Source organism: Pipistrellus hanaki (assembly GCF_964339955.1).
Source record: "Pipistrellus hanaki genome assembly, chromosome: 6".
Taxonomy (NCBI): domain Eukaryota; kingdom Metazoa; phylum Chordata; class Mammalia; order Chiroptera; family Vespertilionidae; genus Pipistrellus; species Pipistrellus hanaki.
The window spans coordinates 73,708,297-73,723,575 of NC_140508.1; positions in this window are offsets into that span (position 1 = coordinate 73,708,297).

Below are 15,279 nucleotides of genomic sequence, written 5' to 3' on the forward strand. Positions count from 1 at the left end.
CTGCCACTGCGGCTGCCGCCAGGTGTCCTTGCATGACTTTGCTTCCTGCACCCCTTCGGCTTTTTTTCCTGTTGGACACTGGGGCAGACAGGCCCTTTGGCATGGCAACCCCACTTCCTTGGGAGAGGGATAGCACCCTGTGGCTCTGTCTCCTCCCCTTCGGTGGCCTCATCCCTTCCCATAGACTATTTTGCCGAAGTTCCCTCTTCGGAGAATCAACTGATTGCAACCCTACCCATATTGGCCTTCGCTATACATAAACTTTTTATCAAGTACTTACTATGTGCCAGGCTCTGTCCTAAGTGCTTTCCTATCTTACCATCAAAAACAAGACTACAGGTCAAAATGGAGTCACTTATGCTAAGCACCCACCACCAAACTGAGAATTAATGTAAATAGTTCCGGCCCTCCCAGAAATGGAATCTTAAACCAAACAATCAGGAGTCACCTGATAGGCCCCTGTCATCCACTAAACTAAAAGAAAGTGACCTTGCCACCACCAGTCTGCTTTCTGCCCAGCATAACTTCCTTGTTCCTGCTCCCTGCTGCCCAGGAAAGTCTTTCATTTCCTATGGCTCCGTGGGGCTCCTTTCTATCTGCTACATTGGATAGATTCATGAATCATCTAATAAAGCCAATATAACCTTTAAAATTTACTCAGTTGAATTTTCCTTTTTAACATTACCTAATCAAAACCTCACAAAACCCACATGAGGGCAATATTGTTGTTATCTGGTGTTATTAGGAAGGAGACTGACGCACACAGAGGTGACATTTAGTTGCCCAAGTTGAACAGCTACCAATGGCAAAGCCACAGTTGAACCCAGGCTGTCTGGCTCTAGAGACCATTTTTTAGTCTGCTTTGAGCACTGTTAGTCTGTCTGTCTGTCTGTCTGTCTATCTGTCTGTCTCTGCCCACAGCAATGAAGCACTTGATGTGGTGACTGTCTTGTTGGGTCTTTGATGGTTGCATCTGTGTCATTCTCACCTCCCCAATAAAACTCCAGGCCCCGCAAGGGTAGAACCCTCTTGATTCTTGAATATTTAATTAGATAAATAAAGATGAATGACCACATAGTCAGAGAGAAGAAGCCAGAAAAGTGTTTGAGAGCCACCTTGGTGGAAACTCTGATAGAGTAACTGAAGAAAAGGAGGAGGAGGGAGAAAGAGAGGAGAGAGAGAGAGAGAGAGAGAGAGAGAGAGAGAGAGAGAGAGAGAGAGAGGCATTTTATTTCACATGAACATGTCTTGACTTCCCAACTGTGAGGAATCCTAGCAGTGGGAGGCTGTGGAGTAGATCCCTATCTCCTTAAAGAGCCAGAAGGGCTAGAAAACATGAAGCCCAGAGATGGACCAAAATTCCCAGGTCAGAGGTGAGAGGCCCCTGAGGAGCCCCAGACAGCTTACAGAAGAAAGCAGCATTCAAGTGCCTGCCACCCAGACATTGCCAGCTGGTTAGGGGCAAACCAAGAACCAAACACCCCAGCGCCTATTGGATAAAGGGACACTGATCCCACTTCCTGTGAACCCTTGAGGAACTGGTCCCTGAAGAGGGAAGGAGCTTGGGTGGTCTCAGAGCCCAGTCAACCTCATCCTGGAATACCTCATTCAGGGACTTAATAATCATTGTAACACACTCCCTCTATTTCTTGGCTCAGCCTGTTGACTTCATTCTCTTGGTTATACACAGGGATGTGGCTATGGACTCACTCTCCCACAAGAAAGAGAGCTTCTCTGTCTTACACAGAGCTTTTCAATCCTGAGGAAGCACCTGACTGTCCAGGTTTGGGTCACCAACCCTTCCCTTGGAGTGGCCCCTGTGGCAGAGAAGAGGTTTTGTGTTTAGATCATCCTGGGTCATTGGCCCATCCGTAGAAGGAAGGGCAGAGGGTTCTCTTCACAGAGAAGCCAGGAGCTGGAGGGAGTCCATCTCGATGTGAGTGTTTTGCAAGGATTCATTGATTATTTGTGGCTGTGGATAACTTGTGCTGAGTTCATCAAATTATGTCAAGGGAATTCATCTCTTACCTGCTAGGAATGCCAACTAGAGTTCAACTTCATTGCCTCACAGATAGTAGGTGAGTGTCCTGAATGTGAAAACCAATTCCTGTGAGCAGTGTCCTCCTAGAGGTCAAGCAGGGAGCCCAGGGCAGGGAAAGCACTCAATGAATATGTCTTGAATGAATGTCTGCCTGAGTGAATGAATGACTATGAATGGGAGGAAAGGAAATGAAAAGCAATTAGACACACACATACCCAGAGCTCACCTAACCACATCACTTCCTTCCCTCCCCTCCTCAGCTAAAAGCTTTGTGCCCATAACATCAGTTTGGGCTCCTTGATCCCTGAGGGGAGGGGAGAGGATCAGCTGCTCTGTGGTCAGCAGGAAAAGACATGAGACAAGGGATCAGGGGATTTGTCCTGCCATTAATTACCTGTGTGACCTTGGGTGAGCCACTTAACCTGTATTTGCTTCAGTTTCATCATCTATCCAATGGGACTAGTGCTCTCCTATTTATTATTTCACAATAAGGTTGAGAGAAATAGACAATATTATACATTTAACTGCACTTAGAAAAATTTAGAAGAAAATCATAGTATGGAAGAAAAAAGATATGACGATACTAAGTGTCAGCATTGGTGTAGGGGGAAGATGACCAGGCTCTCCTCATGGAGGAGCTCACACTTGTAAAAAAAAAAAAAAAATACACAATTATCCTAAAGTCCTGTGCAGGCCCAGCTTTGAGAGGCAAAGATTTAAAAGTGAAAGAAACATTACCCCTTAAGAAAAGGTTCACACCTATAAAGCAGCTTATAAAGGGCCCCATGGTGTTTAACAGAGTATCTGTCATAAATCAAAAAAATCAGAATATTAGTCAAAAATCATAAATCAGAATATTAGTCATAAATAAAAAAAAGGATATTTTTTGAGCACCTACTATGCACCAGGCACTATTCTAGAATCTGAGGATAAGAGGTGGACATGCAGAATCCTATCCAAAGGACTACACACGAGTGAAAAAATGAATAAACAAGCAGAAAATAACTAAATAGGAAGATTTCAGACCCTGATAAATGCTGTAAAGCAGGGGTCTTCAAACCACGGCCCGCGGGCCACATGCGGCCTGCAGAGGAGTCTGATCCGGCCCGCCAGGTTTTTTGGGCAGTGAGCGCAGCCGAGGTGTTACAGTAGGAATTAGTAGTTCATATAGTCCGGCCCTCCAGCTCTCTGAGGGACCATGATCTGGCCCCCACTTTAAAAAGTTTGAAGACCCCTGCAAGAATATAGAACAGGGTAACCTGAGGGAGAGTAGCTAGTGGGGCCAGAGGCTACTTTAGTAGAATGATCATGGGAAGTCCAGAAGATGATGACCTGAGAACCGAGGCCTGAATGTTGAGGAGGGGAGAATGTACCAAGTGGATGAAATAGCAGGTGGAGAGTCTAGGGGAGTGTTCGGAAAAGGGCTGTGTGTTGTGAGCCTAGTGAACAAGGGGACAAGCAGGAGCAGAGGACACCGGGGAGGTGGCTGGGGCCCAACAAGGGCCGTAGATGAGGCTAGTGTGGACTTCAGTCCAAGTGCAATGGAAATCCATTCAAGATTAGAAGCAGGGACATGACTTGATCTGAAAGAGAAAGTGACCAAGCAACGTGGCAAAATGTGAACAAGTGGTACATTAGAGTTCTTTGCAGTCTTCCTGCATATTTTCCTGCAACAGCCTTTGAAATTATTTCAGCATAAAAAGTGAATAAATAAAAAGACCCCTCCAGCTCCTGGTGGTCCATGGACTGCAGGGGGTGGGGAGAAGGGGTTGAGCATGGCTGGTGCCCAGAGGGGAGGAGAGAGACAGGGAGGAGGCTCTGGCAGGAACTAGGTGACTTGGACCAAGGGAAGGGGGAAAGAGGTCTTTTTCAGGATGTATTGATGGAAGTCTGGATTAGGTTTGTATCATTGCCATAAGAAGTTGCCACAACCTTAGTGGTTATGAACAGCATAAATTTATCATCTGATAGTTCTGTAGGTTAGAAACCCGACAGTTCTCCAGGGCTAAAATCGATGTTGGCAGGGCTGTCCTCCTTTCTGGAGGCCCTAGGGTGGAATCCATTTCCTTGCCTTTCCAGCTTCCAGAGACCGCCTCACACCTAGCCCCCCACATTACAGACCCAGCAACAGGACGTCGAACCCTTCCCACCCTGTCATCTCTCCCGCAGCCCACAGCCCAGAGAGGTCCCCACTTTTAAAGACTCGTGATCACATTGGGCACACCTGGATGATCCAGGATAATGTTTCCATCTTAAGATCCTTAACCCTGATCGCATCTGCAAAGTCCCTTTCCCATGTAGTGTTCCTGGCATTCGGATCAGGACATCTTTGGGTGCCACTATTCTGTCTACCCTGAGATAAAACTAAGATTTGCTGGTGAACTAGATGTGGGTGTGTGGGTGTGTGGGTGTGAGTGTGTGAGTGTGTGGGTGTATGGATGTGAGTGAATGGCAGGCGCATCCCTCAAGGCAGCAGCTGCCAGGAGGAGCAAAATGGTGGGGTGGGGAGAATCAATAGTTCTGTTCAAACTCTCTGATGAGTTTGGAGTCAGTGCAGCAGGAGTGATTGGGGTCAGCCAGGCCAGAGTGACTGAGAGAGCCTCATGCTGGAACCTAGGGCAAGGATGCAAGCAAAGCAAAGACCCGGCCATGCTGAAACGGGTTTGACTCAGTGGATAGAGCGTTGGCCTACGGACTGAAGGGTCCCAGGTTCGATTCCAATCAAGGACATGTACCTTGGTTGCAGGCACATCCCCAGTAGGAGGTGTGCAGGAGGCAGCTGATCGATGATTCTCTCTCATCAATGTTTCTAACTCTCTATCCCTGTCTCTTCCTCTCTGTAAAAAATCAATTTAATATATTAAAAAAAAAAAAAAGACCTGACCAAGAGTGGCCCTTGTGTGAGTCATAACATCCACCTCTGTGGTGCAATAAACAAGTACAGAGCTCCTAATAGTCACCAGGCACCGTGGATACAAATACCTCCATAAATAAGAGAGGCTCCGGAAGGGAATGGAAGGCCAGATGGAGAAATGGCTGAATAGACAGTTTGGAGTCTGATGTACAAGGCCTTGTGTACTAGGTCATGGATGGTGGGCATGCTGCAGGGACAATGAACAGCCACTGTAGGGTGTCAAGGTGAATGAAAAAAAAACCCAAAAAACAGAAAAAGGACATGAGAACACTTGATGTATAACAGTCCATAAATGGGCCCCAAACTGCCTGAGTGTAAGCACATGCAGAGAAAGTGTGGGGAAGGGGCAAGTGAGGGCACCTGTGCTGACTCTCGCCCAACTGGGGAAATCCTGGCCAAGCCTGCCCCTCCCCTGCTGCTCCTGCTGCTCAGTGTTTGCAGCTGAAGGGGTGCGCATTGGGCATGGCAGGTGGGGGAGGTGTCGAAGGAGGGGAGAGGTATCTCTTCCTCTTTCAGAAGTGCCGCTCTTAAATCAAACAATTCAATCCAGGTGGAAGAGGGTTGGCAGCTGGGAGGGGAGAAGAAGGAGAAGCATACGATAAAAAAAAATCAATAACTCTTCCCCATAAAATAAATTGAGATTTGTGGAATTCACTTCCACTTGACATCAAAGATGCCGATTTGGTGAATTCGTTTAAGGCCAAATTGAAAACGTATCGTTTTAATCCGGGTCCCCAAGCTGCCCCAGGCTCTGTGGCAAGGGCCCAGGGGGCTGGGTTTATGGCAGCAAGGAATGCTTATTTGGGGCCTATTGATCTCCATTGCTTTAGAGAAGCTGTGCTTAGGGGCCCGCTCACCTTAGGCCCCTCCAGCTGGGATGGTCATGTTTGGCCATGTGACTGAGAGGCAGATGCAAATCTGGCCAGAGCCTTGAGCATCTGGTCTCATGCACTCTTTGGACCTCACTGGGCCTTCGCGTTTCCATCTATAAGTGAGTGTGGCATAAAATAGAAAACAGAATCACAGAGTCCAAAGCCCTGAGTGAATGAGGAGGGAGTGTGTGGCCGTGTGGAAGGTGAGGACAGAGGGCCACTCACACTGAGGAACCAGACAATCAGCACAACATGAATTCCTTGGCCCAGGCCCCAAAGAAAAGAGGACAGGTCTAAAGCATGCTGGGTGGGGGCCATGAGTTCAGATTCAGCCTTTTCCCTAGTAGATATCGCTCTGAGGTTTCCCTTTGCTCAGTGCAAGAGACTGCAGGCTGGCGTGTCAGCATGACATAGTCTACGGTGGCAGAAGGATAGCTGGGGATGGCTAGGACAACTCAGAGGTGGGACCCACAGCAGCAGGAGGGCAGACAGTTCAGCCCATCACCAGGAGATGATGGATAAATTGAGCATGGCCAGGTGCAAATCTCAGCTGCATGACCTCAAGCAATTTATCCACTCTGTGATTGCTCCCTAATCTAGAAAATGAGAAATTGTGTGTGGGGGGGGGGGGTTGTTTTGTTTGTTTTGTTTTTGTTTTAAAAAGGTCTTATCACAGAGGATGGCTAGGAGCCTTAACTGAAAAGGGGTAAAGCATTCACCATGATGCTTGGCAGGTTGTTGGCACTCAGTAAATGTTACCATTCTGATGATTAATCTGACCAGCTGGGGGACCTTGAATAAGCTGTTGGACCTAGTCACAGTGTCCTGCCCTATATAGTTAAGGGGTAGAGGCAAATTTGTGACCCTCGTCACCGAAGTGACCACACAGATGAGCAGGGGCTGCTCACCAGAGAGCTTCCAGTCACAGCGGCTCACCAGCCCTCAATCTCCCAAACCTCCTCCAGAGTCATGCGGGCACTGGAAGGGCCCTGAGGGGATCAGCACAGAGAGAGGCCCAGGAGGGTGAGCACGAGCTAAAGCAACACCAAATCCATGGCCACATCCACCCACCCAGGGCCAACCCGGCTGGCTGGGCCCAGGCTTTGGGCTTTGGGGCCCAAGCTTGATTTGACCTCCTCAAATTGAATGTTCACTTTAGCCTAGATTTGCAAAAGCAATTTGTTAATGCTCCTGTGCAGGGGCTGTTTTCTCTAGGGTTTTAAAGAAAAAAAAACTAATTTCAATGTAAAATTCACAGCACCAAATTGAAATGTATTCTGAGCCAAGTGAGCAGTTCAGAATTTCCAGGTCCCAGTGATCAGCGCACATCACATTGTAATTACACCTTTCTCTGTGCGTCAGCTGCAGGCCTGGCGAGGAAAATAGAAGATAATGCTGACCCTTTTGAGAAGAGAAAGGACTTTTGTGCCCGTTCCCTTTCAGAGAGAGCTCTCCCGAGATGATAGGAGAGGAACACCTGAATCAATCTATCTAGGGAACAAAACCATTTGTGGCTTCAGCCTCCTTAGCCAGATTGGTTCCACTCAACAGTTTTTGGAGCTTAACTCTTATTTCTTAAATGCACTGGAGAGGGAAAAATAAAGCATCTTTCTGCACATCTTGGTTCAGTTTTCTCTAAGATGATCACCAGTATCTCCCTCCTCAACACATTTACACACACATACCATACATATACATGTACATGCCACACAGGACAAACACTACACACGTATATGCCACATACAAACACATACACACACCATATGTGGACACACATACACATGTACACATATAACAAACATGAATACACAACATACATGCTCACACATAAATGCACGCTTACACTTACCGCACATACCCACCACACTTCACAAGCTTAATCTCTCTCTCTCTCTCTCTCTCTCTCTCTCTCTCACACACACACACACACACACACACATACTTCCACATGTTTAAAAAAATATCAGCAGAACTTTTACTGGATTATAGTTCTAGAAAAAGAAAAATTTGGATAAGGCCTGGTTAAACTCTACTAGAGAATTCTTATTAATTTTCTTAGGCATGATGATGGTATCATGATTAAGTAGGAGAATGTCTTTGTTCTTAGGAGATACAGGCTGAAGTATTTAGCGATAAAATGTCTAAAATTTGCTTTCAAATGGAGAGAGAGAATATAGCAACTTGGTAACAATCATTGATTTGTGTGCAGGACAGACAGATATTCACTGTACTACTCTTTAATATTTTGTATATTTGAAATTTTTCCTAATTAAAAATTAAAGAAATAAAGATTAGGAAAAAAATCCAAATTGCATCCAATTGGCAGTTTCTTTAAAATCTGCACTTTCTACCGAATTCTGACATCCGTGTATGTTGGCTGGTGGGTAAGGACTTCACACTGATAACCCTGATGCAGATCTGGCTTTGTGAGCAGGCATTAAGAGTTTTGTAGTTCTTAGGAAGGGAGAGGATCTGAACAGCTAGGAAAGATGAATAGGAGGAGACTTTCCCAGGGCTGGTGAAAATCTGCAACTCTCTTACCTTAATCTTGGTTAACAGTCTTTATTCTTTTCCAGTAAAAACTTAATGTAGGTGTCATAGCCTCAATCACTCAAACTACTGAGCATCACCAATTCATATTCAGATTAGAGCTGTAGAGTATCAATTCAACTTTATAGGTTTTAAGAAAATGCCCCAAGTAAAAGAGTAAAATATAAAGTCTTGGGTTAAGATACTTTCAACCCACACACCCATCCCCTTGGAGAGCCACTGGTCTAAAGCCCCACGAGGTCAACAGCAGAGACCAGACAAGGGCAACAAACCATGGCACTGGCCTTAGGCCACTGCTTCAGCCTTTGCCTCTATTGCCTGCTTGGCTAACTGATGATTATCAACAGTGAAACAGCATATTGTGCTGGCCTTCTTTTTATCTTTGGTCCCAAGGTTAATTGTGTGTGTGGGGGGGGGTGGGGGGAATTGTTTCAAATGCCCTTTGGTAATTGAGAGATGTACATGATGTCTGCAGCCCTTAATTAAATGAATCAAATGTTAGGACAGGGGACAAAAGTTCACAGCAGCCTCACAGTCACAGAGCTGAGTGTCTCTAGCCAGTTCATGAATTTATAGAAGGCCTCTTTTAGGCAGGAAATATGATTGTGCAAAACTAGGAAACAGGAAAAGACAGCAACACCTGGGACCAAGAACTCAGAGAGATGTGCAACCTGCAAGGCTAAGAGCCCCAGATGGCCTCGGGTTCTCTGAGCAGATCACTGTCCTGGACACGGGCACAGAGCTGTGTGTGGCCCAGCCTCTCTTCCTTCAACCCATCCTGCCAATGGGAAGACCCTCCAAAAATACTCACCACATCACTCCCTTTAGTTCACCCATTCTGTAGACATTGATCAGACATCAGCTATTATATGTCCAAGGGGCCTTGGGGCTGCAAAGATGAGAAGACAGAGGTTCCCCGTTCTGGGGTCCTAGTTGAGGAGGGGAGATGAGGCTTGGCAGATATAGCATAAATGTATGCTGTACTATAATTATTGGAGCACATCTCTAAGGCATCATAATGCATACACCCATACAAAGTACTATAATAGAACAGAGGCCGCACATGTGTCAGTAAAGAATAAGCTTCACTGTGCCTCAGTTTCCACATCTGCAAAATGGAGATAATAATTTAAAAAACAAACAAACCTGCCTCGAAGGGCTGTAGTGAGGACTAAGTGAATTAATACATGCAACATGCTTTGAATAATGCCTGGCACGTAGAAAGCACTGTAGAAATGTTTGTTACCATCATCATGTCTTCCAGCTAAGACAAGGAGTAGCGTGGTGTTTGTGGGTAAGTGTGGAATAAGAAGTTGGCGCCTGAAAGTTGTTTAGACTCCTTAGCCCAGCCTCCAAGGTCCCGATCTCACATTGACCCTCCTCTGAGGAGAGCCCTATAGCTCAGGATGGTGTGTTCCTCCTCGGGTTAGGATACTATGCTGCTCCCTGACCTCTCCAGCTCCCCACCCCACCCCAGTATGGTTATTTAGGGTCTTAGCTGTTGCTTTCTTTGAATAAACTTAAGAAGACTACTCAGTGAAGGAACATTCTCCAAGAGGCCTGATTCTGATGGATTTACTGTAACTGTGGTCATTGGGCTTCGTGAAGTCAGAGGCCTGAGCTGTGGGTGGTCCTTCCTCCCTCCCTCTTAAACATGGTGCCATAGCTCCTGAGCACACGGGAAACCCTGAGGAATATGGAGGGAACCCTTGGGCAGCAGCACAGTGAGGTCCTGTTTCAAAGTGACTCATGATTATATTTAGAGGACAAGATGTTGCAGTGGGCCCATATGTGTTCCCTGTACAACATGTTAGACATGAGCCTGTCTCGTAGGAGTTAAATGCAGTCAAATATATGTCCATGTGTCCACCACTGCACGAGAACAGCTGGCATATGTCTGTAACCTCACAGGATTGTGTGCCAGCTGCTTTTGGTCATCTTAATCTGGATGGTGCGCAGAGCCGGGCTCAGGACCCAGACCTCAGTAGAGTTTGTATGCAGGCAAGCAGGCTTGCTTAGATCCCAGACAGCCCAAATCACCTCCATCCCCTTGCTCCTCAACTTGAGACCCTGAAGAACAAGAGAATAAGCTCTTTCTCCTTCTCCACATCTGGAAGTTAGAGGGAAAACAACAAACTTTCATTGCCTTCCATCAGGGCCAGCCCTGGGCCAAACCACAACAAACCTGGTCTTCACTTCTTTTCCACTTTCCTTCCCAGGGTCATCCTTCTCCCCTACCCAGTCCCTGCCCCCATCATGGGCCCCAGTGCCAGCCCCTGAGACCTTGCTCTGCACTGGCGGCTACTAAGCGCAGTGGTCTGCCCCCACATGCTGAAAGCACACCACAGGCCTTGATGAGCCCTTGGATGAAGAGCAGGCTCACAACTTGAGGGGTTCAAGCTTTCCTGACACCTTTCATGTCCCCCTTGCTAGGGGTCCACAGACATTCCCACACGATCCGCAGCATTGGCTGTGCTCGCCACAGGGCTGGTTTTTTCTTTTTCTGACAGTGCAATATTGCATATAATAACAATTACCAATGACCTCCACTGGGTTGTCCGATCTCATTATTGCCAATGCATTTGGTACCTGCCACTGCCAATTTGCCTCAGCTGAGGTTTTATTCAGTGGGATATGATAGAGCTGTACAGCAATCTTTTTCCATTTAAATAGTTTAATTGAGGAAAGCTATCAGATGTTTCCAAATTTAATGTATACAACAATTTGCTTTTTCCTATCTCTTTTCAGAGTTGAGTTGGAAGAAAATGACATCTGATTCTTATAGAAGGAAAGCAATTACATTTTGGCGTCTGCCTTCCCCGGCTTGCATATGTTTTTAAACATAAAAAGAAATTCTTAATATGTAATTGTCAGGTAATAAAAAGGGAGAAATATTTTACTTTGCGTTTATGAAGTAATTTTTCAAAAGCATAAGGGAATTACATGTTAATGTTTTATGTTTATGACTACACTCTAATACTGCACTATTTCTTCAAGTTTGGGGCTCTTTCCTCCCTCCCCCTTTCCGAAGATGAGAGCTGAGATGATCAGGCCTAGCTCAAGCCCCAACTCCCTGCCAGGAACACCCTTCTGTTCCAAGACTTTCCTTCTCTGAGCTTCCTCCTCGGAAGTCCCACTGGCTGCACCATAATCTGACTCTTGCCTTCTACATTGTATTATCACAAAGTGACACCAAATAGTCCCCCTATCTAGATTGCTAGGGGCCTGGGAGTAGAGAGAATCCCTTTTTGCATTTTGTGTCCTCCAGGCATGATGTTCAGCAAAGGCTCAGCTCCAAATAGCTGGAGCTCAACCAATACTTGTTGAACAATTTTTTTTCACTGAATAGCCAAATAATTAGTCATCAAATAATGAGAGTGATGTTCTTCTAGCACACCATGCATGTTACAGGGATTCATTGAATGGCCTGGGCAGATGGATGGACAGACCACTGGATAGATAATAAGATTCTACACAACTCATCTGAGAGTTCTCTGACATTTTGCCCAATGAAATGAGACCAAACAGTTCCCCAAGCTCTTTTTTAGAGGTCTATTTGCACCAGACAAACTCAGAATTTTCCAGAAAGTACCCAATGGCTACTGACAGAGTCATAGGGGGCCAGAAAAGCCTGGGTCTTACTACCTCCATTTTTCACAGGAGAAATTGGTGGCTTTATAGTTTTTAATGAGATTTTATGATTACAAACTTCAACCCAGCACTGCCCAGGAATTCTATTTCTCTTTAAGTACCCTTACCTACCTCTTGTAGATGACTCTCTTCTCTCCTCAAATATCCTATATCACTTCTCAGTTGATGACCTCACCTCATACTTCAATGAGAAAAGAGAAACAGGTGATGGGAACTCCCTCATCTTCCTCCAGCAAACCCTCAGTCTGACCTGCATTGTGCCATCTCTCTCTCCTCCATTGCATTGTATTGAAGACCTGCCCTTTCCCATTAAAGCTGACCCCCTATTTGTGTGCTGGATAGCTGTAGTCATCATGTTGTATGTTACATCTCAACTGGGGATGAGCATTTTTTTTGTTTTGGACTATTACAGGTTTCTGCTACAAACATTCTTGTACATGACTTTTATTGCACTTGGGCCCACATTTCTGTTAAGTGGACAATTCTCCTGTAGGAGTAGAATTACTCCAATATCATGTATATATGTATATGCAACTTAATCAGGTAGATTTGCAAAGTGATTATATCAATTCATATACTAACCAACCATGTTTTCACACTCCCTTTTTTCCACCCCCTGCCAACATTTTCATTTTAGCTATTCAACAACGATGCTTATATTTATGATGAAGTTTCTTGGTGACTGAAAGGTTGAATACCTCTTCATCTATTTGTTGACCATTTTTATATTCTCTTGTCAGATACCCGTTCAAGTCTCTTGCCATTTTTCAATTGGGTTGTTGGTCTTCGCTGACTGATTTGTAGGAGTTCTTTGCACATTTGGATTTTAGTTCTTTGCTATTTTTTATATTTTGCAAATCTCTTCTCCCACTTTGTGGCTTGCTTATCCTCTTAATGCTTTCTTTTGGTAAACCGAAGTTCTTAATTTTAATGTAATACCATGGAATAACTTGGTTATGATTAGTGGGATTTATTTCAGATTTAAGAAATTTTTCCCTATCTCAAGGTCAAGAAAAAAGTATCCTATTTTCTGTAGAAACTTTATTGATTTACCTTCCTTATTGACAGCCATGATCCACTGGGAGTTTACTTTTGTGTATAGTTTGAGATACGAGTCAAGCTTCATTTTTTTCTTCACTTAGATACAATAGACTTACTATCATTTATTAAAAACTTTTTTCCCCAGCGCTCTGCAGTTAGCCTTTGTCGTAAATAAAGTTTTCATTTGCGTGTGTTCCTGTTGCTGGATACTCTATTCAACTCTATTGGGCCATTCATCTTTCTTTGCATGGGAACAATATTGGCTTAGTTTCTACTGAAGTCTCGATATTTGATAGATATAGCCTTTCCCCTTTCCCCTTCCCCCCTCACCTTTAGTTTTTTTGGTTGAGATCTGTTGATTGCTTTTGCCTTTTATATTTTAATATAAATTTTAAAATCACCTTGTCAATTTACACACAACATAAAAATGCATGCATGCATGTGGACATACAAACACACACACACAAAAAAAAATATGCTGGGATTTTTACTAGGATTATGTTGAATGTATAGATTAATTTGGGCAGAATTGGCATTTCTATTATATCCTATCCATGTCCTACAATTCAATCAACTACTCCTCTTTCTATAGACTTTAATTCTTTAAATATATTTTTATTGATTTCAGAGAGGAAGGGAAAGGGAAACATCAATGATGAGAGAGAAGCATTAATTGGTTGCCTCCTGCATGCCCCCTACTAAGGATTGAGCCTGCAATCCAGGCATGTGCCCTTGACTGGAACTGAACCTGGGACCCTTCAGTCTGCAGGCCGACGCTCTATCCACTGAGCCAAACTAGCTAGGCCTGGACATTAATTTTGTTTTCAAATCTGTGTAGTTGTAAACAATGCTGATGTAAACTTCTTTGACCTTGAAAAAGTATCTCTTCTTACTGGAATTTTGTTTTTAAAGGACAGATTCCCAGAGTGGTTTGCTAGATTGAAGGTATGTGTGTCTTACATTGAAAAAAGCGTTACCCAATTGTTTCTAAAATCATATAATGACTCACATTTCCTCTAATCATACTAGTACATAAGAGGATCCTTCCCCCCAACATTTCTATCCCTGGTAGGAGTTTCCTCCCTTTTTAATTTTTATTAATCTTGTAGTAGACATGAATCCTATTGTTACTTTCTTTTGTATTTGTCTGACTACTAGAGAAGTTAAAGATCTTTTCACATGTTTACTGACATTTGAATTTGATCTTTTCTGAACTGTTTCTTCATATCCTTTGGCCATTTTCCTATTGGTTCTTATTCATTTGTTAGAAAAATTTGTTGTAATTTAGATATTAACATTTTATCAGTCATCTGCATTAAATGTTTCTCAATCTATTATTTTGCTTTGTTTATGACATCTTTCACCATACTAATGCGACATTAATTTTTATATAACCAAACATGCCTCTATCTTTCTAAAAAATAGTTCCTAAATTTCCTTACTTGGTTAACAATTTTTATTTCTGCCCCACACTACTCTCTCCTTCAGCCATGGTCCTTGGGATAGATGTATAAATATATACATATCCTCTGAATTTTCTTATAATAAGTTTATGCTTTTATTATTACTTTAAGCCTTTAATCCAGGTGGGATTTTTTTTTTTTTTTTTTTTTTTTTTTTTTTTTTTTTTTTTTTTTAGTATGATGTGAGGCAGGGAATTCCACTATATTTTCCTTATAGGCAGATTATCAGCAACTTTTATTAAATAGATTACCTTTTTTCTTCCCACTGGGATCTATTTCTGGGTTTTCCATTCTATCCCTATGTCAATCACGTTTTTTATATATAATGTTTTAATATCTGGTAAGGAATAAGTTTTCTTTCCCCAACTATTCTTTAATTTATTTCTTGGCCTTTCTCAGAAATTTATTTTTATATTAATTTTTAGATAACTTAATGTGAGAAAAATCAATTTAAACTCTAATTAGAATTCCATTTCATTTATGCAGTAATCCTGAGGAGAATTGAAATTGTTATGCTACCAAGACTTCCGGTCCAGAAGATGCTATGTTTCCCATTTGTATAAATATTGTTTTATTTCTCTCAAAAGTATACCAATGTCTTCCTATAGGCTTAACTCTATAATTGAATTTCTTCTGTGTTGCCTTTAATATCTAGGAGTCAGGCTCAGCCAAGTATCATAGACAGAATTTGCCAACTAAGACAGCAGACATTAATTAAACCACCAATCTGTAAAATAAAAACAAGCC